Raw genomic sequence first — 16625 nt, forward strand, 5'->3', positions numbered from 1 at the left:
ACATGAATAAGGTTCTTTGAGTATTCTTGGTTCTGTGTAGAACTACTGTCTTTATTAATGAACCCTTGAAGAGCCATCTTTTTTAGTGTATGCTTCTATATAGAACCATGATAACTCAGAAAAGCATTTGCATACCTAAAGTTCTCCGCATGGTGAAATGGTTCTTCGGATTAATGAAGAATGTGCTGTATATGGTTCTAAATAGCAACCAAAAAGGTTCCTCTTGGTTGCTGCAAAGAACCCTTTTCAAAAACATTCTCCATCAATCTGAAGAACCTTTGCACCATGCAAACCCTGAAAGAACCATCTTAAGAGTGTGCTTCTATATAGAACCATGAACACTCAGAAAAGCATCTGCATGCCTAAATAGTTCCGTGCATGGTGAAATGGTTCTTCAGATTGTATATGGTTCTATATAGCACCCGAAAAGGGTACAGTTTGTACAGTGTACAGTTACAATGTCAAACTTTTAACAACAGAAGAACCCTTTGGTTGCTATAAAGAAACATTTCACCATGCAAAGAACCTTTTAATCATCCAAATGTTTTTTAGGTCTTCGTAAAACCATGAGGAACCATCTTTTTTAAGAGTATGTTTCTACATAGAACCATGAGCACACAGAAAAGCATTTGCATGCCTAAAGTTCTCCACATGGTGAAATGGCTCTTCAGTTTAATGGAGAATGTGCTGTATATTGCTCTATATAGCACTCCAAAAGGTTCTTCTACAGGTATGATGTCAAGCTTATAAAATAGAAGAACCCTTTTGGTAGCTCTATAGCACCCTTTTTTATTGGAAAAATACAATACTTCCAATCACAAAAATACAATTCACCAATTCTCATTTTTCACCTTTTTGAAACATATGTATATGTACACGGTCACATACACACACATAACAACAAAACTACCCAAAAAAAAAAACCCTTGATAACAATAAAGAATAAAATAATTAAATTAATTACAAAATACCATGTATTAAACAATAATAGTACCCTTTTCAAAAAGGTTCTATATAGAACCATCTACAGAACATTCTCCATTAATCTGAAGAACTGTTTCACCATGTGGAGAACTTTAGGCATGCAAATGCTTTTCCGAGTGTTCATGGTTCTATATGGAAGCACACACTTAAAAAAGATGGTTCTTCAAAGGTTCTTTAGTTAAGACCGCTTCTGTATAAAACCATGAACACTCAAAGAAGGATCCAGATACCTAGATGGTTCTTTGGAACTTTGGCGATGGTGAATGTGCTGTATGTGGTTCTATATAGCACCCCAAAAGGTTCTTCTACAGTTATAATGTCAAGCAGTTATAATGTCTTCATCAATCTGAAGAACCACTGGACCATGAAAAGAAACTTTTATTCATGCAAACCCTTAAAGAACCATCTTAAGAGTGTGCTTCTATATACAGTAGAATGAAGCATCTGCATGCCTAAACTTCTATGCATGGTGAAATGGTTCTTCAGATTGATGGAGAATGTGCTGTATTTGGTTCTGTATAGCACCCAAAAAGGTTCTTCTACGGTTATGATGTCAAGCTTGTACACAACAGAATCCATTTTCAAAAAGGTTCTATATAGAACCATATACAACACATTCCTTATCAATCTGAAGTTTGATCATACAGTCCAGCATCTCCGGAGAACATAGTGACTCAGACCGAGGAACCAGAATCGCTGCTTTATTTAAAGCATTCTGCTTAATCCACTGGGCTGTTGCTGGAAGCAGGACTTTAGTCATTTAATGAATTACTGCAGCTCATCAGAGGTGAACTGACTCAGAGCAGCTGAAGGAAAAGAATGGGCTGATTTATTTACAGCCTCGCAAACAACAAAACACGAGGCAGAGAGTCACACCAACAGAACTTCATAATTAACCTCGATTTGAGCCTCTATTTCTGCCATAAAGTCTTTTTTCCTTTGATTACGTTATCAAGAACCTTCCCAAAAAAGCATCTTCAGCAGAAGCACAAAAGAAGCAGAAAGTGTGTTCTCAAACTGTGGTGGAACATCTTAGAACATCTTAGAACGAGACTGAAACTGACTTCTTATTCAAACTTCACAGCTGAGTCATTTAAGGTGGAACCAATGCAGCACATTCACCATCAGTCTGAAGAACCATTGCACATTGCAAAGAACTCTTTAAAAGAACCATCTTCTTTTAAGAGTGTGCTTCTGTTTAGATCCATGAACACTCAAGAGAGGCATGTGCACGCCTAAATGGTTCTCTGCATGGTGAATTGGTTCTTCAGACTGATGGAGAATGTGTTGCATATAAACCTTTTTGAAAAGGGTTCTTTTATAGTCACTATGTCAAGCTTGTATACAGTAGAACCAATTTTCAAAAAGGTTCCATATAGAACCATATACAACACATTCTTTATCAACCTGCAGAACCATTCAGCCATGTACATGGTTCTTTGAGTGTTCTTGGTTCCCATTTGGTTGCTACATAAAACCCATTTCGAAAAGGTTCTGTATAGAACCATTTACAGCACATTGTCCATCAATCTGAAGAACCACTGCACCATGCAAAGAATCCCTTCATCATGCAAAGAGTTCTTTAAGTGGTTTTGGTTCTGTATGGAACTACTCTCTATTGAAGAACCCTTAAAGAACCATCTTTTTTAAAGAGGGTGGTTCTATTTAGAACCACGAACACTCAGAAAAGCATGTGCATGCATAAATGGTTCTCAGCATGGTGAAGCGGCTCTTCAGGTTGATGAAGAATGTGCTGTATGTGGTTCTAAACAGAACCTTTTTGATAAGGGTTATTCTATAGACACCATATCAAGCTTGTATACAGGACAGCCCATTTTCAAAAAGGTTCTATAGGACAGCGGTTTGACATAGTAACACTACTTGAACTGTAAATCTGACACAACCCTGATATAAACACGTCAGATGTTATATGACAGTTTATGACATCTGCTGTAACATGTTTATAGCACGGTTATGCAGCAGAGCGCATGTGAAGTGTTACCTCAAATGGCGCTGCCATATTGGGGAGGTCAACATCGCTGCTGGACTGCATTCAGCAACATTACAGAGCGGCATTTTGAGAAAGATACTGTCCAGAATTCCAATATTTCAGGAATATCGCTCTCAGAAAGTGGGATGGGATTATATAATGGAGGGAATGCAGTGATCCACACTCACGCCTGTGTGATGTTTATGGTTATATATGTTCGTGTGGTCAACGTGGCCCAGAGAACCTGCTGATGTGGTTGTTTTTCCTCTGGTAAGAAGCTTGCAGATAGGTGTAACGGGGAGCGAGGAGGCAGACGCATATGTGGAGATAAGCGACTTTTATTGTGGGCAAATCCAGGGTCATAGTCAAGATGGTCCAGGGTCATAGATCCAACACAGATAGATTGGGGGACAGACATGACAAACCAGAATAAAACAGAACCAACAACTGTACATAGACCAGTACAACCAACACAAAAGATAACAATCAACAAAGACTAGCCAAATTCAAACAAAGACCAGCGAAAACAAAGGGCAAACACAGGGCTTAAATACGACACCGGGAAGACGAGGGACAGGTGAAAACAATCAGGGGCGGAGTCACAAAACAAGGGGCATGAACCAAAACAAACATGGAAGACCAAAAACAAAAAGCACATGGAGTTGGAGGAGCCAATCGTGACAATAGGAAGCCGATGTCGTCCTTCTTACTGTGTTTTGGGGGTTTATTTTATTTTTCTGTGTATTAATATCAGAACTGATTCACTCACTGATGGATTTACTGATGTGTGATTCTGTTTCTCACACTAAACTTGGTTTTTAACGTCCGGATCAGACAGAATACTGTCCTGCTGGTCTGGACTAATTATCACGATCAGTTATTAAAGTAATAAAACCTACTGAGAGCAGATCCGTGCGGCCTGGATTAATCTGTGTCTGAGGATTATAAGTAAACAGATTAGGTGAAAATCAGTTGAGTAATAAGGAAGTCATGGCTGATTTAATCCTGAGGCTCATCGTCTCTCAATACAAGTGAATCTGTTCACAAGCGAATATTGACCTCTCCAACATGGTGGACGCCCAGACATATCACCTTAGAGAACAGCAGACAATGCGGCATCTAGGTATGGATATCCAAGCTTCTGACTCATGAAAGGCCAACCTCAAAAAAAAACAAAAAACTGGTGCTCACTGCTGCCCTCTAAAGGTGTTATAGCACCAATCAGAAATTTACAAATGACCTATATGCCTTCATAAGTCTTCACATTTTTAGCTTTATTTTACAAGTATTTGCCTCAAATCAGCTGACAAAAACACCCACATTCTGTTTTTAACAGAAGCAGATGATCACGAAAAGCTAAAAACTGAACAGCTGTGTTAAACTTAGATTAATTACAATCATCTGAAATAATTCCTGTGCCAGAATTAACTCCAACTTCATGAAGTGCTCTGCAGTCTGATCATCTCCAGCAGCAGGACTCCCGCTGTGCAGTACAGCTGTTCCAAAGTAGATGAACGTAGCTTCCTTTACACGTTCCACTCCGGTCCTTATTAGACAGCAGGAGGCTTCAAATCAACATAAGACAGAGAGAAAAGAAACAGGCACATTATTCATGTTGTGGCTCTTTAGCTTTGTTGGATGTGTTACAGTAAATAAGACACAATAACGTTCTGTCCTACATATAAAGAGAACCTTTAACATTCTCAGGGTTGTTATCTCTCAGAGGAAGCTGAGGCTGGGTTGGACGCATGACTTCATACAACAACAAAAATCTGCTTAGATCAAAATCTTGTATAGCATCATCTGTGGCAAACTCGACCAAATCGCACCACCACCCTTGCCTCCCAGGGGTGGTCTGCGTGCTCACACACCCACCTCAGACCTCACACTCATATGCATGCACGTACACCATGGGCGGGCAGCAGGGGCGTAACTATCTCACCACACCCTCTATATGAGAATTACCTTCAGTGAGTGGATGAGGTCATTTTTTCCCCCATATATTCTTAAATGCGCCTTTAGAGGCTCTTGCATAGGATGTAATACACACACGTTATATATAAATCAGGCATAACATCATGACCACCTCCGTGTTTCTACGCTCATTGTCCATTTTATCTGCTCCACTTACTGTATAGGTGCACTTTGTAGTTCTACAGTTACAGACTGTAGTCCATCTGTTTCTCTGTGGTCAGGACCCCCATGGACATTCACAGAGCAGGTACTATTTGGGTGGTGGATCATTCTCAGCACTGCAATAAAACTGACGTGGTGGTGTGTCAATGTATGTTGTGCTGGTGTGAGCGGATCAGACGCAGCAGTGCTGCTGGTGTTTTAAAACACTGTGTCCACTCACTGTCCACTCTATTAGACACTCCTACCTTGTCCTACCTTGTTGGTCCAACTTGTAAAGTCAGCGCCGATAGCTCATCTGCTGCTGCACCGATTGTGTTGGTCATCCTCTAGTACTTCATCAGTGGTCACAGGATGCTGCCCACAGGAGCTGTTGGCTGGATATTTTTGGTTGGTGGACTATTCTCAGTCCAGCAGTGACACTGAGGTGTCTCCAGCAGCACTGCTGTGTCTGATCCACTCAGACAAGCGCAACACACTAACACACCACCACCATGTCAGCGTTACTGCAGTGCTGAGAATCATCCACCACCCAAATAGTACCTGCTCTGTGAGGGTCCATGGGGGTCCTGACCACTGAAGAACAGGGTAACAAAGTATCAGAGAAACAGATGCTACAGTCTGTAACTGTAGAACTACAAAGTGCACCTATACAGTAAGTGGAGCAGATAAAATGGACAGTGAGCATAGAAACAAGGAGGTGGTCATGATGTTACGCCTGACCAGTGTACATCAGTTCTCTCTATAATGATGCCCTTTTGACCTGGAGCTCTGTGTACAGAGATATTTAGTCCTGAAGCTGAAAAAATGAAAACAATTTTTAGAAATTCTCAATAAAAGTTCTTTTCTTCACTACTTTCCAAACCCGCTGCAGCAGCTTCAGCAGCTGGAAACTCTCTGACGCCATTTCACACGAGTCTCTGATGTGGACTGAATGAAGAATGAAGGGTTTCCAGCGCGACAGTCAGTCCTTAGCGATTTACTGAGCATCTGTCGGTCAGTTTCACACAGAATGTACAACCTTATTTCCAAAAAGTTGGGACGCTGTGCACAATGTAAATAAAAACAAAATGCAATGGTGTGCAAATCATTTAAACCTTACATGTAATTGGAAATAGCGACAACAATAAAGACAACATATCAAATGTTGAAACTGAGAAATCTATGTATACGGTACATAATATCATTAAAAGAGAATCTGGAGAAATCTCTGTATGTGAGGGATGAGGATTGCTGGCCGTGATCTTTGGGCGCATTAAAAACAGACATGATTCTGTAGTGGAAGTCACTACATGGGCTCAGAAACACTTCTGAAAACCACTGACTGTGAAAACAGTTCATCACTGCATCCACAAATGCTGTTAAAACTCTAAAACACAAAGAAGAAACCATATATAAACAGGATCAAGAAATGCTGCCACCATCTCTGGGCCTGAGCTCATTTAAAATGGACTGAGGGGAAGTGGAAAAGTGTCCTGTTGTCCGACAAATCGACATTTGAGATTCCTTTTGGAAATCATGGACACTGTCCTCTGGGCTAAAGACCACTCAGCTTGTTATCAGTGCACAGTTCTACAGCAGTATTCATGACGGTTTAGGGGGTCATTAGTGCACATGGCATGGGTGATGTGCTCATCTGTGAAGGCACCATTAATGCTGAATGATATAAACATGGTTTAGCAACATGTGCTGCTGTCCAGATGACGTCTTTTTCAGAGAAGGTCTTGATTATTTCAGCACGACGATGTCAAACCACATTCTGCAGGTATTACAGCAGCATTACTCTGTATTAAGAGTCCGAGTACTAAACTGACCTACCTGCAGTCCAGACCGGTCACCACTGAGAACATTTTGCACATTATAAAATGAAAAATATGACAAATCAGCCCCTGAAACTGATGATCAGCTGAAATCCTGAATCAAACAAGAAAACATTTCACTTTCAGAGCTACAGCAACATCTCCTCAGTTCCCAAACGCTTACAGAGTGCTGTTAAAGAAGAGGTGATGAAACATCATGGTAAACAGGCCCCCGTCCCAACTTTTTTGGAACATGTTGCTGGCATCAAATTCAAAATGGGCAAATATTTTTCAAAAACAATGAATGTTTTCAGTTTCAACATTTGATATGCTGTCTTTGTTGTATTTTTCTTTAAAACTATAGTTTAGCATTTTATTGCATCCTATTTTTATTTACATTCTGCACAGCATCCCAACTTTTTTGGAAGTGGGGTTTTAGACGGACACACGAATCCAGCAGCTCCACACGGTGAGAGGCAGATGATGTGTATCTCAGCCCTTCTTCAAAGGCTCATAACTCCGGATTTGAGTCTCGTAGGATCTTGTGATGAGATGGAATGGGAGGGGAGCGGCTCTATGGATTCAGGAAGGATTTGAACTGGATTTCTGAGCTGGTTTATCATGAAGACATTTATAGAATCACCAAGAAACATCTAATTTAGTCCACTGGTGCGTTTGTGGACCCCAGAGGGTTAACAGTTCATTCAGCACAGGGTTAATATAACATGGGGTTGTTTCTACACTGTAAAACTCACTGCACAGCTTAATGAAAGAATCCAGAAATGCTACCACCTTCTCTGGGCCTGAGCTCATTTAAAATGGACTGAGGGGAAGTGGAAAAGTGTCCTGTTGTCCGACAAATCAACATTTGAGATTTCTTTTGGAAATCATGGACACTGTCCTCTGGGCTAAAGACCACTGAATTGCATCCTATTTTGATTTACATTCTGCACAGCATCCCTACTTTTTTGGAATCGGGGTTGTAGACGGACACACGAATCCAGCAGCTCCACACGGTGAGAGGCAGATGATGTGTATCTCAGCCCTTCTTCATAGGCTCATAACTCCGGATGTGAGTCTCGTAGGATCTTGTGATGAGATGGAATGGAAGGGGAGCGGCTCTATGGATTCAGGAAGGATTTGAACTGGATTTCTGAGCTGGATTATCATGAAGACATTTATAGAATCACCAAGAAACATCTAATTTAGTCCACCGGTGCGTTTGTGGACCCAAGAGGGTTAACAGTTCATTCAGCACAGGGTTAATATAACATGGGGTTGTTTCTACACTGTAAAACTCACTGCACAGCTTAATGAAAGAATCCAGAAATGCTACCACCTTCTCTGGGCCTGAGCTCATTTAAAATGGACTGAGGGGAAGTGGAAAAGTGTCCTGTTGTCCGACAAATCAACATTTGAGATTCCTTTTGGAAATCATGGACACTGTCCTCTGGGCTAAAGAACACTCAATTGCATCCTATTTTTATTTACATTCTGCACAGCATCCCAACTTTTTTGGAATTGGGGTTGTAGACGGACACACGAATCCAGCAGCTCCACACTGTGAGAGGCAGATGACGCTTAATGAAGCTTAATGAAAGAAACGAAAAGAAAATATAAGGTAAACACAACTTAAATACCACAGAAAGTTGGAGTTGCTTAATGTGAAAAATTCTAATTAACTCAAAAATGAATTGTTGAGATAGTAACTCGGTCATTTTGAGTAAAAGTATTTTTTTCTGCATATTTTGAGTTGAGGTCACTTTTATAATTTAAATGTATTATATACTTTACATGCAAATCCAAACAGGCCAATGATGGGTTATTGGAAATTCTGACTTTTTTCATAAATTCTGACTTTTTTATTTTGATGATTTCAGACTAAAAGATCTAATCAAACGGGATCTTTGAGTTGAATAAACGTATTGCATTTCAGGTTAGACTCTCAGCTTTACTGGATAAATGTTTGCAACCTTCTTGAGTAAAATCTCATTCCTATTGGCTCTTAGTATCATATATTTACATATTGGGCATGTCTCCATCTGTTAATCATCTGTCTCCATCATTCACCATCTGTGGGTTGCCAGTTTCCCCAGCCTACTTTCCCTTGTGTTAACTAGACTTATAATCTTTTGAGATTCACTGATCACAAATCAGTGTTGAGAAAGCTGAATTAAGTCTTTTTACTGAGTTTGGCGCTACTGTATTTAAATGTTACGGAAATTATATCCGGATCTACCTGTCAGGATTTGAGGAAGTGGTCTGTAACTACATTAAGGTGGACAAGACATTGTTAACAGTGTCTTTGATCATATCTCTGCACATATGAATTTGTCAAAGCGGTAGCCTAGTTTATCTTAACAGTGAACTAAATTTACAATTACTTAATTGTATGGAGTTAGTAGAGCTTAAACATAAGCCCCAAATACTCAAAACAAATGGAGTTAGTACAATTTGCTCAATTTACTTAAGTGCAACTAAGTTATTGAACGTAAAACATTTGAGGTAATCAGTTTCCTCAAATCACTTACGTTGACTTGTCAGGCTTTGCAGTGCAGTTTGTTTTACAGCACAGAGTTATTTGTACAGGATTTTTATGGTACTGTTACATTATGGCACAATTACACTCAAACACACGCATGCTCAGTGTGTAGAGGGGTCCCTGGAGCCGTAGCATGCAGGTCAGCGATGGCCGCTGCTCGGGGAGCCCCACACGCCTGCTGTCTGCACCCTCGTCACCAAACCTGCCCACTGACACAGCAGGACGGTAATTAATGTGCAGGAAAACAACCTTACACACATTACTGGATTAAGATTTTATTACATGAGTCATAACATGAGGTTTTTTTAACATGTTATTACAATATGTGTGTTTATAACACCATGGATTGTTATTATATTATTATATTAAGAACTACTGCAGCCTTAAGGGTGTTTTCATACTCCATTTCACGTCTGAAGTGAGTCATGAGTCATGGTTTTTGCATATGTGAACACACCAAACGAGCTCAGACCCTCTAAACGGCCCAAAAACAAACCGAAGTGAGACCACCTCTTGAGGTTCGTTTGTAGTTTGTTTTGCGGTTCGATTAATTTGTACACTGTGAAAACAAAACGGCCCCAGTCGGCTTTAGCTTTGCTTTATGGTGAAGAGCTTGAGGCTCAGGGTCCACACACCTACGGTCTTCAGTGCTTCAGCAGGTAAAACAGACCAGGGGTAATCTATAAGGTTCTACTCAGGATGAAGTCTGTCCGTGATCTGAGACAGACATCAGTGCTGACAGAGTAAAGCAATAAGGTCACGTGATTTTACTGTGTTAAAGACTTAAGCTCGGCACGCAACACAGTTTTCAGCTGCTTTCACTCAGAACACTGAATGAATGAAACATTGCCGGTTGGAGCTTGAGTGAGGACCACCGCCGAAAGTGGAGCCCACCTCGGCGGACCCCCAGGGCCATTATTCCAATTTTGTGCGATGCACTTCAGCCAATCGTTTAAGCGCGGCCAATAGGCAAGCAGCAGGCGGGTCTGGTGGTTCTTCTCGTCATCTGATGGGTCGAATTTATCAGAGAACGCTGCCCACTCAGCGAGCGCTGTGGACCGTGAGTGCTGTGAAAGGGGTCCGAGTTCTAATGGAGTTGTGGTCTGAACAAGAAGTGGTCTGAGATCCCAAAGAAAACCGAGTCCTCTTTAGAGTTCACTTACACTGAACAAAAAAACAACTGAGGCCATCTGCAGTTGCTTCCCTTCCAGGTTCACTTTAACAGAACCCGGGTCGGTTCTTTTAAAACGAACTATGTGTGCAAACACTGTAAAAGGCTGGCAGGCTCAACACTCAACACTAACCCCCTCCACAGTAATGATCTCTTTATAGATAAGCTGTGCTCGCGTAAGTACAGAAGATAAAGAGTTAAAGGCTCTCACACAGACACTGCCTGTCAAAACTTTGAGGACAAAAGACAGAGGAATAAAAAGAAGAAATACTTGCACTTTTTACATGCAGGCCTGCACAAGAGAAAGAACTGAGAAGGAGTCCTCAGCGCCAAAAAAAAATTCTCACTCAGGTGTTACATAACATGTTCAAGTGTCACATGACTCTCAGACGAACAGCTGACGGAAGCTTGCACTGGCATAGACTAAGACGAAGAGTTAACCATACACACACACACACACCAATCAGGCATAACAATCTGACCACCTCCTTCCTGCGCTCACTGTCCATTTTATCAGCTCCTGGACCCTCACAGAGCAGGTACTATTTGGGTGGTGGGTCATTCTCAGCACTGCAGTAACACTGACGTGGTGGTGTTGTGTTAAGAGTGTGTTGCGCTGGTCTCAGTGGATCAGACACAGCAGCGTCCTGTGGGCAGCGTTCTGTGACCACTGATGAAGGACTAGAGGATGACCAACACAAACTGCAGCAGCAGATGAGCTATCACCTCTGACTTTACATCTACAAGGTGGAATGACAAGGTAGGAGTGTCTAATAGAGTGGACAGTAAGTGGACACTTACAAGTGTTTAAAACTCCAGTAGCACTGCTGTGTCTGACCGACACAGACCAGCACAACACACCACCACCACGTCAGCGTTACTGCAGTGCTGAGAATGACCCACTACCCAAATAGTACCTGCTCTGTGAGGGTCCATGGGGGTCCTGACCACTGAAGAACAGGGTAACAAAGTATCAGAGAAACAGATGGACTACAGTCTGTAACTGTAGAACTACAAAGTGCACCTATACAGTAAGAGGAGCTGATAAAATGGACAGTGAGCGTAGAAACAAGGAGGTGGTCAGTAAGCATTAACACTAATATCACCATCATCATCATCGTCGTCGTTAACCGCTTAGTCCAGAAAGTAAATCTGTGAAGGCTTTAAAAAATGCTTTTAATACAAATGATCATATTTTTATTTGTTGGTTTATAATAATGTGCCATATTAAAGCCTTAACCTCCAGGCACATTACTCAGTTAATTTATCAGGTTTATTTAGAGGATATGAATAAATATGGTCAATATACAGCGCAAAGGCCACGCCCACTTCCATCAGCACTCAAACCTTTCAGGTGTTTAAAACACGTTTGTAGCAAAAGAGCTTTAATGTGAGTTTTTAAGAACAGATTAGAAAAGGAAACTGTCAGATCATCATTTAAATCCTGCTTTTCGTCCTGATGAGAAATGTTAATAAACATGAAGCTGAGAGTTCTTATAGCTGCATTATGACAATCCAAACATTTACAGGGTTTTTTTTTTCATAATTTGAAGACTCAAAGTTGTCCCCAAACTTTTGACGGGCAGCAAGCATGAACATATACTGACGTAAACATACTGACCCGCGGCTGATCAGGTTTGGTTAGTGTTTTGGCTCTTTCCGGTGGTGAAACGTCACATCAGGGCAGCTTCATCACGGCGGACGAAGGCGAAGGAGGTGAACAAGGAGGAACGTCCGCAGCCTGCTGGCCTTGACCCGACCTCTGTCCATTCCCATGGCGCTGGAGACTGCTGTTAAACATGAGAACGTAACATTAATTTGTCAACTCGATCAAAAGGTTCTGTAAGCGATCACTATAAATAACACAACTATTTCTATTGTTACTGTTATTCAGGGCTGATACTGTCTGTAAAATAAGAGGAATCAGGGATTTTACTAAAGCCAATAAATAAAAATAAAATTAACTGAACAACCTTTGCAGAGGCAATCAGAGGCTGTTACACAACAATTATATATATATATATATATATATATATATATATATATATATATATATATATATATATATATATATATATCCTCTCCTTGGATCACCACCTGGAGGGGTTTGCATGCTTGAATGATCTTAGGAGCTATGTTGTCTGGAGCAAAAGCTCCTGGTAGGGTCTCCCATGGCAAACTGTTCCTAGGTGACAGGTCAGACAAAGTGTGATCCATAATAACCCATATGAAGACACAAAAGCAGGACTTGTGTACCCTGCCCGGAACAGGGTTACCGGGGCCCCACCCTGGAGCCAGGCCTGGGGGAGGGGCTCGCCAGCGAGCGTCTGGTGGCCGGGCATTTACTCATGGTGCCCGGCCGGGCCCAGCCCGAAGGAGTTACATGAGTCCCCCCTCCCATCGACCCACCACCAATGGGAGGGGCAGTAGTAGGGGTTCGGTGCGTTGTGGATCGGGCAGTGTCCGAAGGCGTGGGCCTTGGCGTTCTGATCCTCGGTTGCTGAAACTGGCTTTTGGAACTTGGAACGTTACCTCACTGGCGGGGAAGGAGCCTGAGTTGGTGCGCGAGGTTGAGAGATACCGGCTAGATATAGTCGGGCTCACCTCAACACACAGCTTGGGCTCTGGGTCCAATCTCCTTGATAGGGGCTGGACTTTATTCTTTTCTGGAGTTGCCCATGGTGAGAGGCGGCGGGCAGGTGTGGACTTTCTCATAGCCCCTCGACTCGGTGCCTGTATGTTGGGGTTTTCTCCGGTGGACGAGAGGGTAGCTTCCCTACGCCTTCGGGTTGGGGAACGGGTCCTGACTGTTGTCTGTGCTTATGCACCGAACAGCAGTTCAGAGTACCCAGCCTTCTTAGAGTCCTTGGGAAGGGTGCTTGAAAGTGCTCCTCCTGGAGACTCTATTGTCCTACTGGGGGACTTCAACGCTCACGTGGGCAATGACAGTGAGACCTGGAGGGGTGTGATTGGGAGGAATGGCATCTCTGATCTGAACCCGAGTGGTGTTCAGTTTTTGGACTTCTGCGCAAACCACAGTTTGTCCATCACGAACACCATGTTTGAACACAAGGATGTCCATAAGTGCACATGGCACCAGGACACCCTAGGCCGCAGTTCAATGATTGACTTTGTAGTCGTGTCATCGGACTTGCGGCCATGTGTTTTGGACACTCGGGTAAAGAGAGGAGCTGAGCTGTCAACTGATCACCACCTGGTGGTGAGTTGGATCAGGTGGTGGGGGAAGATGCCGGTCAGACCAGGCAAGCCCAAACGTATAGTGAGGGTTTGCTGGGAACGTCTAGCAGAAGAACCTGTCAGATTGATCTTCAACTCACACCTCCGTCAGAACTTTGACCGGATATCGGGGGAGGTGGGGGACATTGACTCAGAATGGGCCATGTTCCGTTCCTCCATTGCTGAAGCGGCTGACTGTAGCTGTGGCCGTAAGATAGTTGGTGCCTGTTGGGGCGGTAATCCTCGAACCCGGTGGTGGACACCCCAGGTGAGAGATGCCGTCAAGCTGAAGAAGGAGTCCTACCGGGCATGGTTGGCCTGTGGGACACCAGAGGCAGCTGGCAGGTATTGACAGGCCAAGCGATCTGCGGCTTCAGTTGTCGCCAAGGCAAAAACCTCTGTATGGGAGGAGTTTGGTGAGGCCTTGGAAAGTGATTTTAAGTCGGCTCCGAAAAGATTCTGGCAAACCGTCAGGCGACTCAGAAGGGGAAAGCAGTGTGCCACTAGCACTGTATATAGTGGAGATGGTGTGCTGCTGACTTCGACTGAAGACGTCATTGGGCGGTGGAAGGAATACTTTGAGGACCTTCTCAATCCCACCGACACGTTCTCCAGTGAGGAGGCTGAGTCTGGGGACATGGGAATAGGCTTGTCCATTACTGAGGCCGAAGTCGCTAAGGTAGTTAAGAAGCTCCTTGGTGGCAAGGCTCCAGGGGTGGATGAGATCCGCCCTGAGTTGCTCAAGGCTCTGGATGTTGTGGGGCTGTCTTGGCTGACACGCCTTTTCAACATTGCGTGGACATCGGGGGCGGTGCCACTGGATTGGCAGACTGGGGTGGTGGTGCCTCTTTTTAAAAAAGGGGTCCGGAGGGTGTGTTCCAACTACAGGGGAATCACACTCCTCAGCCTCCCTGGCAAGGTCTATGCAGGGGTACTGGAGAAGAGAGTCCGGCTTATAGTCGAACCTCGGATCCAGGAGGAACAGTGCGGGTTCCGCCCTGGTCGTGGAACACTGGACCAACAGGATTCTGGAGGGTTCATGGGAGTTTACCCAACCAGTCCACATGTGCTTTGTGGATCTGGAGAAGGCATTCGACTGTGTTCCCCGGGGTATTCTGTGGGAGGTGCTTCGGGAGTACGGGGTACATGGCTCTTTGCTACGAGCCATTCAGGCCCTGTACAAACAAAGCTGGAGTTTGGTTCGCATAGCCGGCAGTAAGTCAGACTCGTTCCCAGTGAGAGTTGGACTCCGTCAGGGCTGCCCTTTGTCACCGATTCTATTCATAATTTTTATGGATAGAATTTCTAGGCGCAGTCAAGGGATGGAGGGTGTCCGGTTTGGTGACCTCAGGGTCACATCGCTGCTGTTTGCAGATGATGTGGTCCTATTGGGGACATCAGGCCGCGAACTTCAGCTTTCGCTGGATCGGTTTGCAGCCGAGTGTGAAGCGGCTGGGATGAGAATCAGTACCTCTAAATCCGAGACCATGGTTCTCAGGCGGAAAAGGGTCAAGAGCCCTCTCTGGGTCGGGGATAGGCTCTTGCCTCAAGTGGAGGAGTTCAAGTATCTCGGGGTCTTGTTCACGAGTGATGGTACAAGGGAGCGGGAGATTGACAGGCGGATTGGTGCTGGGTCAGCAGTGATGCGGGCTCTTTACCGGTCTGTTGTGGTAAAGAAAGAGCTGAGCCATAAGGCAAGGCTCTCGATTTACCGGTCGATCTACGTTCCCACCCTCACCTATGGTCATGAGCTTTGGGTAATGACCGAAAGAATAAGATCGCGAATACAAGCGGCCGAAATGAGTTTCCTCCGCAGGGTGTCTGGACTCTCCCTTAGAGATAGGGTGAGAAGTTCAGTCATCCGGGAGGGACTCGGAGTAGAGCCGCTGCTTCTTCACGTCGAGAGGAGCCAGCTGAGGTGGTTCGGGCATCTGGTTAGGATGCCTCCTGGACGCCTCCCTTGGGAGGTGTCACAGGCGAGTCCACCTGGGAGGAGACCCCGGGGAAGACCCAGGACACGCTGGCGTGACTATATCGCCCAGCTGGCCTGGGAGCGCCTCGGAATCCCCCTTGGAGAGCACAATTTGAAAATACATGTTGGCCTTTATATTTTGTGTGAATTTCATGGTGGATGGCCCAAAATAAATGGACAAACATGAGAAAATTGGAAAAAATTCTGGTTCCATTGACTTACATTGAAAGTAATGTGTGTTTTTTCCTTCTCCTGTAAAGTTACCATTTTGGAGATACGAGGTTTCGTTCTGACAGCAGCGATATTTATACAGTACTGTGTGAAAGTTTTAGGCATCTAAGCAAATTTTTAAACAATGTACCTCAGCAGTGAGTTTATCACAATATACATTAGAATAAATGCATATTCGTAATTCAAATAAACATAAAAACAATAAAAAGTCACAAGAATTTCTTGGGTCATATTTTTCCTCGACACCTTCACAGCTGCCACAGAAACTTGTTCATATCATCAATTACATCATGAGCACAATTTACTGAAGCACTGATTGGTCAAACCAGGAGCTGCTTTTTAACTACATATAATACTGGGCTTCCTCGAGGAGACGTTTGGAAATGTACAAACACACTAACATAAAGAAAATCACAATTTATTTTATATATATGTATGTATATATCATCATTATATCATTATTCAATCATTATTAATATTCTATACTATATAGAACAATATATATTGTTTAATGAGATATTAACACTTTTCTCAGCAAATAAACACAAACTACACAAATAAATTTT

At 43.3% G+C, this 16625-nt stretch overlaps 1 long non-coding RNA gene across 1 annotated transcript; it reads right to left on the reverse strand.

Moving 5' to 3' along the window:
- Window positions 1-1672: 1672 nt before the first annotated feature.
- LOC108443042 lies at window positions 1673-12615 on the reverse strand. The gene is made up of 2 exons (XR_001859103.2): window positions 12241-12615; window positions 1673-4539 (listed from the first exon to the last, which is right to left on the reverse strand). It is a non-coding gene; the product is annotated as an uncharacterized LOC108443042 (long non-coding RNA).
- Between the last annotated feature and the right edge of the window lie 4010 nt (window positions 12616-16625).

Source organism: Pygocentrus nattereri, chromosome 7, assembly GCF_015220715.1.
Source record: "Pygocentrus nattereri isolate fPygNat1 chromosome 7, fPygNat1.pri, whole genome shotgun sequence".
In the NCBI taxonomy this organism is placed as follows: Eukaryota; Metazoa; Chordata; class Actinopteri; order Characiformes; family Serrasalmidae; genus Pygocentrus; species Pygocentrus nattereri.